This window comes from Notamacropus eugenii, chromosome 1 (assembly GCF_028372415.1).
Source record: "Notamacropus eugenii isolate mMacEug1 chromosome 1, mMacEug1.pri_v2, whole genome shotgun sequence".
NCBI classification, from domain to species: Eukaryota; Metazoa; Chordata; class Mammalia; order Diprotodontia; family Macropodidae; genus Notamacropus; species Notamacropus eugenii.
Genome location: NC_092872.1, coordinates 208446618 through 208462599, shown reverse-complemented (window position 1 = coordinate 208462599; position 15982 = coordinate 208446618). Strand labels below are relative to the sequence as shown.

General features: G+C 39.0%; 1 long non-coding RNA gene across 1 annotated transcript in view; it reads left to right on the top strand.

Moving 5' to 3' along the window:
* LOC140514655 (uncharacterized) overlaps positions 1-14859 on the top strand; it is a 34864-nt gene extending 20005 nt beyond the window's left edge. Inside the window, exon 2 of the long non-coding RNA XR_011970735.1 lies at positions 14503-14859. This is a non-coding gene — a long non-coding RNA (uncharacterized lncRNA). The remainder of the gene's footprint in view (positions 1-14502) is intronic.
* Positions 14860-15982: the final 1123 nt, after the last annotated feature.

Sequence of the window (15982 nt, the reverse complement as noted above, 5' to 3'; positions counted from 1 at the left end):
TCATTCTACTCCTGACCTCAGGAATATGGTAATCATATAGTCATGCATATATCTTTTTTGCCTACGTGGTCCAAAAGGAGAGTTCCAGAGAGTAAATTTTTCCATTCTAAGAGATGGCAGCAACCAGGATGGTGGTAAATTATTTGCTAGTAAATATTGTCTGGGAGAGGAGGTCAAGGACAATGCTCTTCTGAAGCTCTGCATTCTTGTTTGAGGAGTATTTCCTAGGCAATTGATTTCAGAATCTAGCCTGCATGATGCCAGCTTTAGGGGCTGCCTTGAGAGTAACACTAAATTTAAGAGTTTAGAGATGTAACTGTTTAGCATGAGAAGTGTAGTTCCTGAATAATGTGCCTTTTGGTGGTAGAAGAGGATTATCCATGTGATCCTTATAGCAGGAAGGAAAGGACTTAGCATGACAGTGGGAATAGATTTGCACTTTGCTCCCTGCTATTAGCATGAATTCTCTTGTGTTTGTCCTTTGTTGCCGAAGAAGACCATGCCATCAGAGAAATGATGACATGACTTGCACTTGACTCTATTTCGAGTGAGAGAAGGCTGTGCAGGTCACCAGCCTCACTTCTCGCCCAGAGCCATCTGAATCCAGTGACCAGACATATTCATCAGAGTGACTGGAGATGGCCCAGGATGCAATGGGAGACCTTGACCCCTTTAGGGCAAGGTCTATGCAGGTACTATGGAAATGCGTGTGGCAGTAACTGACTTCATGGAGCAAAATATTCTAGACTCCTTTGTGAGTTTCGCTCTCTACTCTTCCCTTCAATTTCCCTTCCCATCTTCCAAAAAAGGTTTATCTTGGGACAATCTGTTCTTGAATGCCTTGGTAGTTTTATATGAATAGTGAAGGTCCATTGGGTAGGAGTTGCCCAGCCAGCGTCTGCAAAACGTGTTTGTCTTCCAAGAGGAATCCAAATTACTGGGTGGCACTCTAAGGCATAGTATTTGGAGAAACTGTGCAGGACCCCCTGGGAGAAGAATTTTTCCATATCCTTGCCCTATTGGCAACCAAAAGTTCCTTTCTCTTCAGTAGAGAAGTTTATGGTCTTGTTGTTATTCAGTCCAGTTCAATTCTACATAATTCTGTGGATCATAGTACACTAATGCTGTTCATTTGGTTTTCTTGTCAAAGATTCTGGCATGGTTTGCCATTTCCTTCTGTGGATTAAGGCCAGCAGAGGTGACATGACTTGCTTAATCACACAGCTAGTGTTTGAGACCAGATTTGAACTCTTCCTGACTCTAGGCCCAGAGCTCTATCCACAGAGTCACCTAGCTATCTCCTACCAAGTGCTTTATATCTTTTCTGTATCTGTTTTTTAGCTACTATGAATTCTTTGCATTTTCTGCATGGGTGGGGTGCAAAACAAAGGTTGTACTTTTACCTGACAGGTATTTTTGACCTTGTGTGCTTGTGCAGGATCCATGGAACCTGTTACCTATATTTGTTAAAACTCATGTACTTATAATATTTAGAACATTCAGTGGGGGAATGGAGCAAGGAAAGAGTGTGAGATGAGAGAGGAGCCAGAGTTTTTATGGTTTATTAAGATATTCAAGAGTTTCCCAACAGTGCTACCTAAAACGCTTTTCTTATTAGCCAAAAAGTTCATCTAGAAAGCAGGAAGCAAAAAGTAGTCATATTTCTTAGGGAATTTAAATTTAAAAGCTGAGTTTAAAAGAACTGAGCTACCTCTACCTTAAATAAGGCAAAAAGTATAGTCTACTAGGTTTTGGAAAGGATATATAGTAAGGAGTAGGCAGAATGATTATCTACAAAGAAGTTGCAATATCATACCATAACAATATAATATAACACAATATTACATATATATAGATTGTGGAAAGAGAATTGGGCTTAGAAGATTTGGATTTCAGATCTGCTTTTTATCTCCTATGTGAACCTGGGCAAGTCATTTAACATTTGAGGTCTCAGCTTCATCCTCAATAAAAATTATCTTTTAGAGTCCTTTCAATTCTACATCCTATGATCCTATATATTACAAAATGTAATGAAAAAAATGAACATGCCTTATACCTACAGGATACTAACTACATTTTTTTTTTTGGTATTTGGGATCATAGATTTTTAAAATAGAAGGGATGTAGTATGAATGTGAATAAGACATAACACACAACACATAAGAAATTGTGCAGGAGAAACAGCATAAATTGTGTCATCCAAGAAGTGGAAAAGCAACATGATGTAGTAGAAAGGATGTTGTATTTGTAGTGAGAACACCTGGACAAATACTAGCTTTGCCATTTCGTTTGTGTGTATGGACACAAGCAGGTCATTGAACATCTCTGGACCTCAGTCTGTCATCTGTAAAAGGAATGTAGGATTTCTAAGGTCTCTGCCAGCTCTAAAATTATGATTTTATGACATTCTATACAGTTGAAAAAGGAGGTGGGCTGGTTATATGGTAGAGTGAGGCATAATAGGTTGTATATAGGTTCTACTGGTATCATCATGATGTCAAGAGAATAGAAGAAAGGGTCCTTTCTTCTTAGGTTGATCATGGATGAGTCACACAGGATGGTTTGGTATGGATGGGTTTGCAATTCACACCATTGTAGGATGCCCACTCCAATAAGATCACAGATCCACTGACATATTAGAACAGAAGTATCAAACACACAGCTAATGGCTACATGTGGCCCAACACCAGATAAAAATGTAACTGGGAAATATTTAATAAAATAGCTCGATATATAATAAAACATAGAGAATGTAAATATGTAGGGAAGCTAATGATGCAGTGGATAGAGTGCCAGGCCTGGAGTCAGGAAGACTCATTTTCCTGAGTTTAAATCGAGCTTCAAATACTTACTAGCTGTGTGACCCTTGGCAAGTCATTTAACTCTGTTTGCCTCAGTTTCCTCATCTGTAAAATGAGATGGAGAAGGAAATAGCAAATCATTCCAGTATCTTCACCAAGAAAAAAACCAAATGGAGTCACATGACTGAATTGCAACAACCACATTGTTAACGTGTGGCCTGTGGGGATCCTTACGTATGTTTAGTGTCCCTCATTTCTATTTGGATTTGATACCATTCTTTTAGAAAACATTACACATACATGCATGATACATACGTGTATATGACTATCTACACAAATGTATGTGTATGTGGAGATATATGAACATGAATCACTCTATGGATTCAAGAGTTGCTTCTTACTTCATTAAATTAGCCTGTAAAGGATTGACAAGCTGACTGCTGAGTCTAAGGGACACAGAACCAGATTTCTTTCCAGAGACTTCTCAAAAGGGAATGCCCTGGAATGCCTAAGAGATCCCTTAATGGGACCACGGCTAAGATACAAACCACAACATTTATTTCCCAGGGGTTGGTTCACTTGAAAAGGAATAGAAGGTTGAGCCTGAAGGACTCTGACAAAGGAGAGAAGCAAGATGGAAAAATTCTATTTTATTCAGGAGACAATGCCTGGATAAAAAAGACCAAGTACAGTGAAATCCCACCCTTCCCTAGAGGGCTCCCAGGGCATCTGACTTTAGACAGGGCTTCCTGAACCTTCCTCATTCCATATTTCTGGTTTTTCATTAAATGTGGTGTGGAAGATAGAGTTCTCAAGCTAGGGTATGCATGGTGGAGTTGCACTTGATAAGTATTTCATGAATGAATGTATGACTGCATGAACTAAGCCCTTGTCTATGTGAAGAGTTAAATGTAGTAGGAGAGTATCAAAGTTTCAGCCTAAAGAATCAAAGAGTTTTAGTAGAGAGGACTTTAGAAACATTGACTCCAGGGATGTCAAAGTCAAAGGGAAATGGAACCATTGAACCTCCATAAGGATCCCTGAGGGTTTCATGTTGACTTAGAAAACCAAATTAGCGTTATCTATATTGTATTTTTATTGATTTCCTTGAATATACCCCAGTTAATTTTAATCAGTATTGGACACACTCTGGAGGGTTGCCAGTCATAACTGTGTGTTTGACCTCTCTGACTAGTTCAACCCCTTAATTTTACAAGTTCAGAAATGGGAGCCCAGAGACACGAAGTCTGGCTTAAGCTCATATAGCTAGCCAGTAGCAGAGCAAGAAACTGTTTGATTCTCATACACAATATTATTTATTTACTTATCTTCAGTTGTTTCAGACTTTTATGATCCCATTTGAGGTTTACTTGGCAAAGATACTGGAGTGGTTTGTCATTTCCTTCTTCAGCTCATATTACAGATGAGGAAACTGAGGCAAACAAGGTTAAGTGGCTTGTCCAGGGTGACAGTTAGTAAGTGTCTGAGGTTAGATTTGAATTTACGAAGATGAATCTTCCTGACTCTATGCCCAACACTCTATCCGCTGTACCACTTCACTGCCTCAAAATATACTAGACAACAAGTACTATTTATCACATAGGAAAATGTGTTCCATTCCATCACTGCCCATTTTATCCTGAGTGGCTTTAGTCAGATATAACAACAACAATAATAGCTAACTTCTACAATACTGTAAGATTTCCTGGGGCAGCTAGATCACGTTAGAGCACTGGGCTTGGAACCAGGAAGACTTACCATCAAGAGACTGAATTTGGCCTCAGGCACTTAGCTGTGTGACCCTAGGCAAGTCACTTAACCCTGATCGTCTCAGTGAAAAAGAAAAAGATTTACTTTACATAAATTATCTCATTTGATTCTCACAACAACCTTGTGAGGAAGGTGCTATTATTATTCCCATTTTATAGGCGAGAACTCTGAGACAGAAAGGTTAAGTGACTTGCCCAGGGTCACACAGTTAGTAAACATCAGAAGCAGAATTTGAACTGAGGTCTTCTTTACTTTAAGTCCAACTTTTTATCTTGTATACCAGATTGTCAAACATACTGGCCCAGTTTGGTCCACAATATTCCCAGGTGTACCAGAACCAAATTAAAATATCGTTATGAAATGTTTAACAAAATCCCCAAATCCAATAAGACAGACAACATTACATTTTAAAATGAAGTTAATATATACCCACAGGGATCCTTATATATGGATTAGCAGCCCCCCATTTCTATGTGTTTGACACTGCTTGTCTACAGCTATTCTCTGAGTCTATGTAATCGTCCCTGATGTCCTTAAAAAGATATGAGGACATGTAGGACACTGGTAACACAAAGGTTAAAAAAAAAAGTTATAGTCTTTCATTTTTAGAGGCAAAACCCTCTCAACCTGATAAGTATATTTAATACAAAGGAGCAAAAAATATAATTCCATATTAGAAGACTTACTCTTTGATTATAAAGAGGATTCAAAATATCGGAAAAGGCTACAAATGAAGGCTAAAGACTCCCCTGCCCTGGGGAAGCCATCTGTTTCTGTTCTGGTTGGGATGCTCATTTGCCTGAAGGCAGGCAGCTAAGAGAGAGGACCAGATGGAAGTCCTTCCAGTTTTACCAAGTGGCATTTGAGTTCAGCTTTGTTCATTCTCTTTCTTAGTGATCATGTTTATTTAGATGAGTCAACACATCCATGTGCCAGTCCTCCTTTCTCTCCTGCACTCCACTACTGCATCACCAGCTTCCTACTGAACATTTCAAACTGGATGTCTTGGATACATCTCAAGGGTGACTTGTCCAAAACAGAACTCATTACCCAAATTAGCCCCTCTTCTGAAGTTTCCTGTTTCTGTTGAATGAATTTTTCTATCATTGTTCCTGTCTCTTGGTTTATAACCAGGATTATGATGGTCTCCTCACTTTACCTCACTTCACATATTCAATCACTTGTAAAATCTTGTTATTTGCTTATCCCTCATTACCTCTCATCTAAACTTGTAATGGTCTCCTAATTAGCTTCTTTTCCATAAGATTCTTCCAACTCCAATTTTTCCTCCATAATTGCCAAAATGATTTTCCTTAAACAAGGGTTGGACTATGTTACTTCCCTATTTAATAAACCTCAGTAGCTACCTATTGCTTCTAAAGTGCAGTACAAACTCTTCTTTCTGGATTTAAAAACCCTTCACAACTTGGGCCCTAATAATCTGTTTTTCAAGCCTCATTACACATTATTCCCATTCTATATTGTCCAGTCCAACTGACCTCTCTATTCCTCATTCATGGTTCTCAATATCTTACAGTGGCTATCCCCCCAGGCCGGGAATTCTCTCCCTTCTCCCTTCTGCCTCACAGAATCTCCTTATTTTCTTCAAGAAGAAGTACAAACTCCAAAGGTTTCCTCTCCCTAGCTGTTTTATATTTAACTGCCTGGCATTTATTTTGTATTGATTCTGTATCAATCAGTCAGTAAATAAGTATTCAATACCTGTTATAGGCTAGGGCAGCTAGGTGGTGAAGTGGATAGAATATTGAGCCTGGAGTCAGGAAGACCTGAGTTAAATCTAGTCCTAGACACTTACTTATGTGACACAGGCAAGTCACTTAACCCTATTTGCCTCAGTTTTGTCACCTGTAAAATGAGTTGGAGAAGGAAATGGCAAACCACTCCAGTTTCTTTGCCAAGAAAATCCCAAATGGGGCCATGAAGAGTCAGATATGACTGAAAAACAACCTAACAACAAAAACAACAGCACTATACGTTAAGAATTATGTCAGATGCTGGGGATGCAAAGAAAGGCAAAAGACAGCCCCTGTACTCACATAGCTTACAATCTAATGAAGGGAGGAGGGAGGAGACAACATAAAAATGCTTTGTACAAACAAGGTGTATACAGGATAAACAGGAGGACAGAGGGAAGGCACATGTTGTCTCCGCCTACGGAATGTATTGAGAGCAGCCACTATTTCATTTTGCCTTGGTATTCCTATCATTTAACACAGTGCCTGAGTCACAGAAGGACCTTAAAAATGCTTATTGATTGATCAATAGTTATGATTCTAACATAAAAATTTTGCATAGAAATGAGATGGATGCAACAACAACATTGTGTGATGATTAACTATTAACTTAGCTCTTCTTAGCAATACAGTGATCCAAGACAATTCCAAAAGACTTGTGCTGGAAAATGCTAATCACATCCAGAGAAAGAAATCCAGATTGAAGAATATTATTTTTCTCTTTTTTGTTTTTTCTTTCTCATGGTTTTTCCCAATCTTCTGATTCTTCTTTCACAACATGACTGATGTAGAAATATGCTAAACCTGATTGTGCATATATAGTCTATATCAGATTGCTTGCTGTCATAAGGAGGGAGGGAGAATAAATTGGAAGTCAAAATTTTATAAAAATGAATGTCGAAAACTATCTTTACATGTAATTGGGAAAAAACTACTATTAAGGGGGAAAAAAAGAAATGATATGGACATCTAAGAAATATTCTAATTGAAACTGTTGTCCCTGGAGTTACCAATGTTTTCTTAGTTGTCAAATATAGTGACTTTTTTCCTTCTTGACCTCTCTAAAATATCTGGTATTTGATGCTGGAGAAATTGAGAGTAGGCAGTTTTGCTGGATAGTGAAGTGTGGAGAGGACTTTCTTCTCCTGGACTCTCTTTCCTCCCTGTTTTTAGTACATGGTCCCCTCCTGGTTCTCCTCCTATCTGTCCAAATGCTCCTCAGGTACCTCTGGTAGTTCTTTCATTGCCCACCTATTAACCATGGTGTCCCCCAAGGCTCTGACCTGGGGCTTCTTTTTTTGCTCCTTACTATCTCACTTGGAGATTTCATTAGTTCCCATGAGTTCTATGATCATCTCTAGATACATGGCTCCCAGATCTATATATCTATCCCCAACCTCTCTTTGAGTGACAGTCAAACATCACCAGCTGCCTTGAACTAGTTGTCCCATTTCAAATTTAATATGACCAAAACAGAACTCATGACCCTTGCCCCCAAACCCTCCCTTATTACTGTCAAAGAAACCACTCCTCTTCCAGTCATTCCGGCTGGAGTGAAACCTTAGCTTTATCCTTGACTCTTCACTGTTGCTCACCTTATATAACCAATCTGTTGCCAAATCTTGTCATTTCTGCCTTTACAATATCTCTTGTCTGTGACCCCCTGTCTTTACTCACATAGCCATAACCTAGTTCAAGGCTTTATCTCTTCTCAACTGAACTATTGCAATAGTCTTTAACTGCTTTCTCTACGTTATTTTACTCACTCCATCCCATTGTCTATTTAGCTGCCGAAGTGATTTTCCTATAGTGTAGGTCTGACCCATGCTAGCATATCACTCAAAGAGCTCCTGGGGCTCCCTATTACCTCTATGGAAAAAAAAATAAAGTTTTTGGCATTTAAAGTCCTTTATAAATTGACCCATTCCTACCTTACAAGTTTTCACACTTTGCACCCTTCTATATACTTTATGGGGCATCTAGATGTTGTGGTAGAGCACCTCAACTGGAGTCAGGAAGACTTCTTTCTGAGTTCAAATCTGGCCTCAGATACTTACTAGATATATGACCCTGAGAAAGTCACTTAACCCTGTTTACCTCACTTTTGTCATCTGTAAAATGAGTTGCAGAAGGAAATAGCAAACCATTCCAGTATCATTGCCAAGAAAACCCCAAATGGGGTCACAAAGAGTCGGACAAAACCGAAAACGACTGAACAACAATACCTACTTTGTGATCTAATGATAGTGGCCTATGTGCAATTCCTCAAATATAACACCCCTTCTTCCCAATCTGTGCATTCATTCTGGCTATCCTCGAAGCCTGGAATGTTCTTTGCTCTACTTTCACCTCTTAATTTCCCTCTATTCCTACCTTTCCAAATCCTACCTTTCCAAGATGACCTAGGTACTGATGCCTTCCCTCTTAGATTGTCTTCTGTCTACTTTGTAGACATCTACATGCATCTAGTTATTTACACGTTTCCTTCCAGTAGAATGTAAGTTTCTTGAGGACAGACACTGTTTTTTCCCATTCTTTTTATGCCTAGTGCTTGGCACAATGCCTGACATATACTAAGTGACTAATAAATTTGACTATCTTTGTTCTAGACATCAGTTCCACTATCAGTACTTGGTAATGATTTTTCCTTGAAATTATATAGCTGGACATACCTCTCTTCAATGCAGAGGTGGGTAGTGGGTTTAAAATATTACATTTGCTATCAGAAATAGTCAATGAATCTGATAAATTGAAAGTGTAATGGGAATAAGGCACATATGTGGCAAAGGGCTACCACCTGACTCTTGACCCTGGAATTTTTTTTTCTCCCTTTACGGAGTCCTGAGATTTCTAGCTGGATATAGTTCTTTTTTGGGTGCAGTGGATCCATGTCTTTCTATCATCTGTAGCCAGGTTTCTTCCTCCCAAGAAGGAGTCACAATTCCTGAAGTTTCAGGATTCCTGTGGAATTGTCTTTTCAACTCTATATGGAGGCACATCCTCTGTCACTGATCACTCCATTCTGGTGATCTGCTGACAGCTATAATGGCTCATGGGACCTCTGATGGCTCAGAGTTGCCAGTTTGCTCCCCTCTCTGAATACACATTTACCAAGGATCAGGAACAAATAAACACAAAGGAACAGAACTGGACATACTCAGGGACACAAATGGCCAATTTCCTTTTCCACCCAAAAAGCAATTGTTCTACCTGAAAGGCATCAGGGAGAGAGTGGGAGACTGATTATTTAAATAGTTTTTGTGCACACTCATTTCCAGTTTAGCTGCTTCTAAGTCATCAGTCCTTCTGGCTCTGAATTAGAGAGTTTTTCATCATTAGTTAGTACTAACCCTGAGTCAACATGGCTGAAATTGACTTCCAAAATTTCAATTGCTGGATAAATAACTTGCAGAAAATATTTTCCCTGTTTCAAGAAATAAAATCAGGCAAGGACAGCTTGGGACATCTAGGTGGTAAAGCCGATAGAGTGCTGGGCCTGGAGTCAGGAAGACCTGAGTTCAAATCTGACCTTAGACACTAGCTATATGACCCTGGGCAAGTCACTTAACCCTATTTGCCTCAGTTTTCTCATCCATAAAATGAGCTGGAGAAGGAAATGGCAAACCATTCCAGTATTTTCTCCAAGAAAAACCCAAAAGTGGTCATGAAGAGATGGACATGACTGAAAAATGACTAAAAAACAAAAAACAACAACAAGGAAAACTTCAGAGACTGGGCATGTTTCAGCTACTAGACCCTCATTGACCAGTCCCCCATTACACACAAATAACTATAGTTCAAAGCAGGATATGGTAAGCACTACTGGGGAAGCCTACAATATGTTGTCAGTACTTTTCTTGAAGGAATCATCTTCATCATTCATTTTCTACCAGATGCATTCCTTGAACTCATCTCCTGTGAGATTATATCAGCTTTGGTACTCACACCTCTTCAGTAATATCAGTGCTTGTCCTCCCTCTGATTGGCGAGCAAGAAGGCAGAGCAAAGAACTCCCAAAGCTGCTATTTAAAGAATGCTCCAAGACCAGCCACCTCTTCACTTCTCACTAGATGTAATCTTTGGATTGGACTCAACCACACACTTGTGCTGGGTATCTCAACCCTTCCCTCTCCCTTCAGCTACCTTTCTTGTCTTCCTCCATTAGATTGTAAACTCTTTGAAGATCTAAACTTTCTTTTTTCCTATTTGTATCATCAGTGATTAGCACAGTGCCTGGAACTTAGTAGGGGCTTAATGAATGTTTATTGACTATTGGCATAGATGAGTACTTCTAATACTAACAAGTTAGAGCATAACCAAAGGAAGATGTGAGGGCCTGGAGAGGGAGGGGTGTAGTAAGAGAATTTGTTTGTGTTGGCTTTATGACTGTCATTTCCAGCTAGTCACATCACTAGACAGAGGCTGCAGAATTTAGCTGAGACACTAAACTTTGGCTCAGGAATTAGCTGGTTAATATAGTGGACTTTTGGGTTTAGTTTGATTACCCCCTAAACTGAGACATCAACTATAACTTTGGCTGTATCTGATTAGCTCTTGTTTTTTTTTTTTTTCAAAAGTCCAGCTTGAGATGTTAGTTTTAGTTCTGATGTTTGCTGATCAGTTTATTATTTAACCTACTGTGGGTCTTCCCCTTCATCAAATGGGTTTTTGATGTGTAAATCTATACCTTCCCCTGCCTTCTTCCTTCCTTGATCTATACAAGATTTTTTAAAGTGCTACTCATGGCCTGTTTGGTTTTGTGTAACATCAGTCTATGCTAAGCATGTAATAGACCATTTATATACCATGTCTATACCTGTTGACAAGTATGCTTGGCAACATGCTTACTCCATCCTGTACTCAAGTAGTTGGTTTTTTTAAGTTAAATGTACAATTTTACATTTGTTCGTATAACATTACATGTTCCTGTGCCAAGCAGCATGCTTGGCAGCAGTACCTATCAATGAAGTCCTAAATATTTCCTTTTTAACAAGGGACTCTTAATTGTATAATATGAACACATATAAATATACATATATATAAATTACAATAAATAAATATGAATAAAAATGAATGTAATAAAAAAAATATATGAATTGAAGGAAACGTATGTTTCAACTAGAGAAGAAAGAACACAATAATTGTATGACCTGAAGTCCCAATTCCTGGCAGAGATTTGATTTATTTTATGTATCCCGAGAAGGCTGGTGGGAGGTATAGTTTAATATCTGTCAACTAATTAGAGTTTTATGACCATGGAATGGGTTGTTTTATGAAGGAGTGAGTTCTCCCTCACTGGAACTATCTTAAGCAAGGGTTGCATGAATATGTGTTGAGGATATGCATATAGTGGGACCAGGATTTGGCTGAGATGACATTGAAGGTGCCTTCCCAATGGTTGAACAAAGTACTGTGAAGGTTTAGAGGAAGGGAAATCCCATGTGACTGTGATCAGGGAAGTCAGCTGTATGAAGGACACAATGGCACTTGAGTCAGGTCTTAAAGGATAGACTAGTTTTTAAAAGGTGTGTAAGATGGGGAGGGCATTGCAAACTGAAAGGAAAAGTGTGAGCAAAGGCACAGGGATGGAAAGTCATGAGTCTATTTTTTTTCAAAATATATTTATTATTTAATTAATATTCGCTATCCTGGGTCCTTACTGAAAAATGAAGGCTCTGTATACATCCGAAATAGGTGGCATAATGGATAGAGTGCTAGATTTTGAGTCAGGAAGACTTGAGTTCAAATCCTACTTCAGACAATTTACTAGCTCTATGACTCTGGGCAATTCACTTGACCGCTCTTAGCCTCAATTTTCTCATCTGTAAAATGGGCTTAATAATGGCCCCTATCTTACAGGATCATTGTGAGGGTCAAATCTGTACATAAGTACAGAGTTTTGTGAATCTTAAATCACTGTATAAACACTAACTATATACTGAACTAATAGCATATTTATAGAGGAAACATATAAAACCTAGATCTCCACTTGTGTCTCTCAGGTTGCTTACAGAAGTATATAATAGATAGATCAGTCTCTGCTCTTTAGAAAGCAAACAAAGGTAATTGCTTTTGGGAAGTTTCACTAAACAAAATAAAAAAAGATAACTTCAAAAATGATCATCATAGCTGTGGGCTCTGTCTGCCTGTCAGTCCAAGGCAGGTCAGTCAGGTGGCCAATTCAGCAGCAGCAGAGTGGCGTGAGGAGAGGAGCCAGTGACCAACGGTTAGTCACGGGTGTGACCTTCAGTATTTCAATGTTTCGGCAGAGTTGTGATTCTGTAGGTGCAGATTTCTATCTTCACTGGTACAGACAGAAATCCGTTCTCCTCCATCTTGTCCACAGTGATTTCTGTCCTTTGTACAGGATCTGCTCAAAGATCTAGAGACCTTCCTCTGATTGTTTCCATCTCCCCTAAGTCCCATTCTGGCACTTTAACTAGGTATAGAGGTGATTCTGGTTTCTCAAAGGTTATGGTATATTCTCCCAAGGTAGAAAGGCTTTGAACATTGGTCTTGTGGATAGCCTACTTGATGTTAGAGTAATAATGTAGTCAAATACAGGACCTAATATCCTTTCTGAATGAATTTTTTGGGGGAGTGATGTGACACATGAAATAAATATTACTATAGTCAACAAACATTTATTAGGTATTACTATGTGTTAGTCCAGGGGTGGGGAATCTTAAGGTCACACATGGCCCTCTAGGTCCTCAAGCTTGGCCCTTTGACCTAATCCAAACTTCATAAGGACTGCACTTGAGGACCTAGAGGGCCACATGTGGCCTTGAGGCCACAGGTTCCCCACCCCATCCCTAAGCATTAGGGATACAAAGAAAGGAAAACACAGTCCCTGCTGTCAAGGAGCTCAGATTCTAATGGATGAAGAAATAATTAAAGACTATTATACACAATGACTTCTTGATCATAAACATGTAAATTTTTAAAATGATGATGCACTTGACAAGTATCAACCAGCATGAACATTTCCATATATCAAAAAGAAAAAGATAATTGCGCATGAGAACTATGAATTTCTACTGTGTACAACTTGGTTTTTAAATGAGGATATATTAAATCTCCCATGGTGATTTCAACTCTACCTTCCTAGTCTATCCCTTCTGATCTTTCTTCTGCCCTCTTTTGTGTATTTTTAATTGTTTCCTTTACACACCTTTTTCTTTTGGTATTACTATCACTAAATAATAGCTTCTTATTGATGATTTTTGGGGGTTAAGGCACACCCCTGAGAATCATCTTTTGCTCTTCAAGAGCCCTCAGAGACACTTTTTAAAAATTTCATTTGGAATGAAATCAAGCAGTGAGAGAGAAATATTGGGAGGAGAAAGGGAGAAGTTATATGGGGCAAATTATCTCTCATAAAAGAGGCAAGCAAAAGACTTATTAGTGGTGGGATAAAGAGGGGAGGCAAGAGAAAAACATGAGGTCTATTCTCATCACATTCCACTAAAGGAAAGAATATAATGCACACTCATTTTGATAGGAAAACCTATCTCATAATACAGGAGAGTGGGGGACAGGGGCACAAGCAGGGTGGGGGCGAGGATGGAGGGGAGGGCATGGGGAGGAGAATGCAATCCGAGGTCAACACTCATGGGGAGGGAAAGAACCATAAGAAAATAGAAGTAATGGGGAACAGGATAGGATGGAGGGAAATATAGTTAGTCCTATACAACACAACTAGTATGGAAATCATTTGCAAAACTAAACAGATTTGGCCTATATTGAATTGCTTGTCTTCCAAGGGGAAGGGTTGGGGAGGGAGGGAGCTAAAGAAGATGGAACTCAAAGTGTTAGGACCAAATGTAATGTTCTTACCACTGGGTAACAAGAAATACAGGTTAAGGGGTCAAGAAACTATCTGGCCCTACAGGACAAAAGAGAGACATGGACAGGGAGAGAAGATAGAGGAGAGAGCAGATTGGTCACAGGGGCAATTAGAATGCTTGGGTTTGGGGGGGGAGGGAATAAAAGGGGAGAAAATTTGTAACCCAAAATTTTGTGAAAATAAATGTTAAAAGTTAAATAAAAAAAAATAGAGAAAAAAAAATTTCATTTGGAAATGACTGAGGAATCTTGTTGACTTAATCACCTAAAGCAAATTTCTATTTTCCCTGTTACAGACCTCAACTTATCCTCTGCCATCTTGTCCACAGGGATTTCTGTCCTTCACAGAGAATCTGTTCAGAGAGTGAAGAGAGGAGATCCAGCAGTTCCCAAGGACTATCTAAATGATAAGTTGACAGAATGGCACTGGAACTCTGATGAGTGGTGATTAACATTCTTAGTCTTGGAAAATTGATAATGAAGCATATCTCATTCCCTTGGGAGAGAGGTGGAGGTCCCAGAAAGGAAATGCAAAATCTCTCAGACATAGCTGCTGGACTGTTAGCTTTGCTGATTTTTTTTTTCATTACTAGAAAGGGTTCAATAGTGTCTGGGTGAGGAGAACTTAGGGAATAGTTACTATGGAATAAGAACAGTAGGTCACAATAAAACCTTTAAAATGCTTTTAATCTGTTAAAAATTCAATAATCTAAAATATGCATAAAATATATGTTTACTAAGATAGTCTGCCAATGCCAAAAGCAAATAAATCATTCCATGTTGGAAGGTATATTTTATATATGTTTAAGTGAGGATATATTTAAACAATGGATAGAGTGCTGACCCTAGAGTCAGGAGGACCTGAGTTCAAATCAGATCTCAGACATCTAATAGTTTTGTCACTCTGGTCAAGTCACTTACCCCTATTTGCCTCAGTTTCTTCATCTATAAAAGGAGCTGGAGAAGGAAATACTCTAGTATCTTTGCCAAGAGAACCACAAATGAGTTCAGGAAGAATCAGATGCAACTAAACAATGAAATTCCAATTTGACATCAAACACTTTGCAGTTGAAGGTTCTTGTAGACCATGTATGAGCTGCAAAAAGCCCTAATCAGCAAGAGTGTCATGAAACCTGGGAGAGCTAGACAGGACTTTAAAAAAAAATGCACGTGTACACGTTGATTCAACTGATTTATCAGAGTTGGACAGATATAGGAGAGTTAGAAAGGCAAGAAGACAGGAAAACATTTAAAGTTTCTATGTGTTCAGTTACAAGAGATTTTAAAAAAACTCACTCATGGCAAACGTTGAACCTTTCCCCACAGTGCTGCAGAAAGAGGTACAAAGGCAGGTTGATTATTTAAGTAATTTTCATTAAATTAGCTCCTTGTCTAGTCACAGAGCTCACTGAATATTAGAACTGGAAGATCCTGATCATTGAAGAGAATTCAAAGACTTCCAGTGCAACCTATACCTGAACAAAATTCCTGTCTGCAGCATACCTGACAAATGGCCATCTAGCGTTTTCTTGAAGACCTCCAATGGTCTTCAGTGGCTGAGATGGAACCAGTAGTAGAGTGGAAAGACTACTTAGCTCTGGAGTCAGAGAAGCTGGGTTTATATTCTGCCTCTCTGAATCTCACAAGCTGTGTGACCTTAGGCAAGCCATTTAACCTCTGTGGTTAAATTGAGTATATTACATTCATCTGGAGAGTGAGGTTGCCTCTAGCTCTAGTCCTATGAGCCTATGAGCTTTTGCAGGCAACTTGTTCTACTTTGCGGAGCTCTAACCACAAGAAAGTTCTTTT